The following is a 5,000-nucleotide window of genomic DNA, read 5'->3' on the forward strand; positions in this document are numbered from 1 at the left end:
GCGTTGTGTGTGTGCATTTATTCATTGCATGCATTTTACTAGATGAATGTGTACGTTTTGCATGGCGTGTACGTGTGCGTGTGCATGTCACTAGTAGTGCCTACAGATATCATGTGCGGCTTAGTTGTTTATTCACTGTTTATTCATCCAATCATTATATAAGAGTTTAGTAGGGAGGGAGGTGTGCAAAATTGCTTTCCTTACTTTGGTTCATTTGAGAGTGAGTGAGTGAGTGAGTGAGTGAGCATCCCCATATTTAATAATATGTACAGCATCATTCCTGTGACAAGTGGAATAATTAAGTGTGAAGACTCAAGTATGGCTAAGAATGTAAACATGTACGTCTCTCGATGTCTTTTTTTGTTTGTTTGTTTGGTTCATTTTTGTAAGCGAATGAATATCGTCGGCGGCGTCGGCGATTCCATGATTTTCCTTGCTGGTTGTTTTGTCGGTTATCGACCTAAGGGCCAGGTGGATAAGGAATGCATTCTAAACATTGTGGTCGTATCTCTCTATCTATGTATCTATCTATCCATCCATCTATCTGTGTAATGACTGACTCGTGTCGTGTATTCATTTATTCATTCATCGGTCGGTCGTCGCAAACCAATTTGCATGTGGGGGGAGGGGGGAACAGGGAGGGAGGGAGAGGGGTTGGCTACCTCTATGCCTTCCTCCCTCCCTTCCCTTTTCCCTCCCTGTTCCCCTCCCCTCCCTCCCTTCCCTTCTCCCTCCCTCCCTCCCTCTCCCCACACTTGCATAGAGGTGGCCAACCCCTCTCCAAGTGTGGGGAGAGGGGGGGGGGGAACAGGCCACCTCTATCATATTATCAATTGACTATGTGTTTGTTTGTTTGGCTTTTAGTATATAGGCAACAACAAACCACTAGTGTAGTTACGATGGTATAATGGCAATTGGGAGTGAGTGAGTGAGTGAGTGAGTGAATGAGTGACCTCTTTCCTTACTAGAGTGAGGTCTATTATTACTATTATTATCATTATTATTATTATGTCGCCGTTGTTTCTATCAAGCTTGAAGGAATTGCCCTTGGTTGGTGAGTTAGTTGTCTTGGTACTTGTGTGTGTGTGTCTGCGTATATGCATGTGCATGCATGCCTGTCTCTCTTTATTTCATGTATGCATGCAGATAAGGTAAAACTCAATCAATCAATCAGTCAGTCAGAGTGCAAGTGTGATGGATAATACTTTGAATTGTTTGATTTGATTCGTAAGTGTATGTGTGGTGATCCGGCGAGAAGATGCGTGCTTGCTAGATTGATTGGTTGCTAGTTTGTTTGTTTGTTCGTTCGAGTAGGGTCCAAGAAAACGCAAGTGGAATAGCCATTTTTCCTAGCTTTGCTTTGCCTTGCTTTGTTTGCTCTGTTTCGTTTCGTTTCCTTTGCGCGAGCTCTCATCAATGTTAACTCGTAGCTACTAATTGTTGTCTGTCTGTCTGTCTGCGTATGTGGTTGTATGTATGTGTATGTATGTTGGGACATGTGAGAAGAAGAAGAAATTCAAAAGACAGTTTGCTTGTTACAAGGAGTTCCAGAGGATAGTAAATCAAGAAACAAGCCAACGTTTATTTGATCTCAGTATATGTTAGGGGCAAAAACAAATGTAGGCAATAGTAGTATTAGTAGTAGTAGCAGTGTCGATGGTGTTAATTAAGCATGTAACAAGCAGTAGCAATGATAATAAATAAGAGTGTAGGCCCATTTCATGTCAAGAGTCAAGGGGGGAGAAAGTGAGAGATGATACATGCATGCATTTACAAGTGTAAAGTCGATTTATTACAAAAACTAAAACAAATGAATGAATGAATGGCTAGAAATGAATGGTTGGTTCGCTGTCTATGATGGGAGAGAGAAAGAGAGAGAGAGAGGGGGGGTGGGTGGTACGGAGTGGAAAAAGGAAACAGAGAAAGAGATAGAAACAATCTATGTATGTATGTTGAATCAGACAGGCACAGTTTGCTACAAGGGATAACTATCAATAATATTACGATACCTGGTGACACACAAAAGTGATTGATGAGTAAAATAGCCACTAAGTATGAGCACGAAGTAGTAATAATCATTGAATTTGATTTGGTAGAGGAAGATCAAAATGTACGTGCAAGAAAGAGAGAGAGAGAGGGAGGGAGGGAGGAAGAAGGACCACAGCCAGCCAGCCAGCCAGATAAGGAGGGGGAGGGATCGGGTTACAATCAAACAGGTGCTGTTTACACAGTGCAGTGTGGAGGGAAGGAAGCGATCAGTAGTTAGCTAGTTATCAGTACCAACCCACTCACTCACTCTCATGAAAACACTCGAATTCCTCTCTCTCACAAACAAAATCACCACACAAAGGAACACACAAAAACTATAAAACTCAAATTCAACACTGAAACAAACAGTCCAACCACACAAAAAGACAACAAGAAGGAAAAAAGAAACAGAGTCCAGTGAAAAACACGTAGAAAAAGAGCAAAAACGCAAACTCAAACGTCAAACAAAAAAAAAACATAACAAACATCAACTAAACTAAACAACAAAAACTGAGTCAAAAACAAAAACAAGCAAAAAACACAAAAAAACAATCTCACTCATCAACAAACAATACAATACAATACAATCCATTCCATTTCTCATTTCATATTTCATACACAAGCAACATTCAACTTGACTTTGCTCTTGCCTCGGTGAGGCCTACGCGCGCCCCGACCAGCCGTCGGACAAACAGAAATCGACCTTCTCCCCTATATCTCAAACAAATCTAGACCTTATTCACTAACCAGCTAAATCCAACAAACTACCAAACTGCCTCCGCTCAACTCTCGGACAAGTAGAAATGGACCTTTTCCACAATATCTCCACAATATAGTCCTTATACACTTCACAAAAGGAGCTAAATCCAACAAACTACCCAACTGCTCTAGTTAGCATGACTAGTTTTGATGGAACACATCACACACACACCTTAGAGATGGCTGGCTGGCTGTTTCAATGCTTAGACACATACCAGTTCTTTAACGACTATCTTTTCTAGACTTGGCATGTTATTATGATATTTTGTAAATGCAGATGAAAATTTTCAGCTATTATAAAGACTCGCATATCTTTCACTAAATCATCCACGTTAAAGAACATGCTACCAAATTAACTTGATAGATGAAATAGCCAGACTTTGTCTATGAAAGAAAGCAAATGTGCACTTACATCAACTGAATATTTTTCACATTTTATCAAGAAAAAAAAAAAAAATGCTAAAGCATTTGAAAAAGGACATCTTTATGAAAGCATACTCTGCAAAACTGATATTGCTGTTGTGTTATGTTATTTATTTTTTATTTTTTTATTTTATTATTATTATTTTTTTTTCCACATGATATACATACAAGAGAAAGAGAAACATGAAAACTGACAAATTGTTGGAAGCATACCCTAGAAACCTTGTGTTCTTGCATTATATGTTATATTTTATTTATTTAATTGTGTGTGTGTGTGTTTGTTTTGTTTTTGTTTTATTCTAAACATCATAGACATACAAAAAGATGACACAACATGAAAGCTGATAAGTCATTGAAAGCATAGTTACAATACATCATCATCATCATCATCATTATTTTCATTATTATCATTATAATAATCATTTCTTGTAGATATTTACACTAAACATTATTGTACAGTAATAATTGTATTTCATGGAAGAATTAAGTTTTTACATTATCCTCTGATGATTCTCACTGGTTATGTCATCCATGGTTCATAGATAAATAGACATAAACTCACACACACACACACACACACACACAATTCTCATCTTTTTGCCGCTCTTCTTCTCTTTTTCTCCATAGGTGTGTGTGTAGACATAGATACAGATAGATAGATATATAGATAGTAAAACTAAAATACATTTAACATATATATCCTCAAGAGTTCAATCCATTTTGAACATTGTATTCTGTGATAATCTCTTTAAATCAATGTATTCTGTAATAATCATTGTAAGTTAAAGCAATGTTGGCACTTGTGCTCTTGTTTCATGCAGGCCTGTTTTCATTATCTGTCAACATATCTGTAAAACTTGTAAACCCTTTATGCACACTGGCTAGGAACACTGTATTTTGCAATAATCTTGTACAATCAATTATATCCTTGGTTTTATTGATTCAGATCTTTTTTCTTTTTTTTTTTTCTTTTTTCCTCTCTTTCTCTCTCTTTTCATTTACATATCCCCAAGATTTTCAATTATATTATGAATTTTGTATTTAGGAATATTGTAATCTGTATTATTCTTTTACAACAGATATTATCCTTTTTCCATCGTTTCATTCTTTGTGCTTAAAACATGGTTTAGGAGTAAAATATAGGATAACCAGAATAGTTAAATGATATTAAAACAATTTTTTGGCATATCTCTTTATTTTTATAAACAAATAACATTAACAAATGTCAAGGAGCTAGTTAATAAGATCCAAAGAGTTTAGAATGCACTATAAAACAACAATCAAATTCAAAGTGCACAGAAAATCAAATGCATAACAAAGCATTAGAAGTTTTAAAAAGGTTGACAAAGTTGTCATGCATCCCTTCATAATAGAGTGTAAAACAGAGTGTAATGGAAATGTTTGTTTGTCAAGTATACAGTTCTAAGAAAACAGCAAAATATTATATTTACTGATTAAACAAACAATAGTTTAGCATTGTATATTAAGCACACAGGATGCAAGAAACCAATAGATATACAAATGGTTTAAATAGATAGTTATATAGATATGAATTAATCCAAAATGGCTTTGAGACTTTTTTTTTTTTCATAACATGATATACAAGTAGTACTTAAAACAAAAGAGGCCTTTAAATCCCTTAATAATAACTGAAGCCACTGTCTATAAAAGTACATTCAATATCTCTATTTCCATTTAATAAATGACAAAACTAAAATAAGAAATAACACATAAAAAAGCATTCCTTTTCCTTCATCTCTTGCTATATCCACAGTGTCTCTTACTGTAAC

The 5,000-nt window shown here is 35.9% G+C and overlaps 1 long non-coding RNA gene across 6 annotated transcripts in view; it reads right to left on the reverse strand.

Annotated features, from left to right (window-relative positions):
• Positions 1-5,000, reverse strand: part of LOC147467893 (uncharacterized) — a 294,003-nt gene that overhangs the window by 928 nt on the left and 288,075 nt on the right. For all 6 annotated transcript variants that reach the window (XR_015192648.1, XR_015192649.1, XR_015192650.1 and 3 more), the window contains one exon: positions 1-5,000. This exon is cut by the window's left edge and continues 928 nt beyond it; it is cut by the window's right edge and continues 70 nt beyond it. This is a non-coding gene — a long non-coding RNA (uncharacterized LOC147467893).

This window comes from Penaeus japonicus, unplaced genomic scaffold (assembly GCF_977035675.1).
Source record: "Penaeus japonicus unplaced genomic scaffold, GWHDUDI00000001_assembly GWHDUDI00000032, whole genome shotgun sequence".
NCBI lineage: Eukaryota > Metazoa > Arthropoda > Malacostraca > Decapoda > Penaeidae > Penaeus > Penaeus japonicus.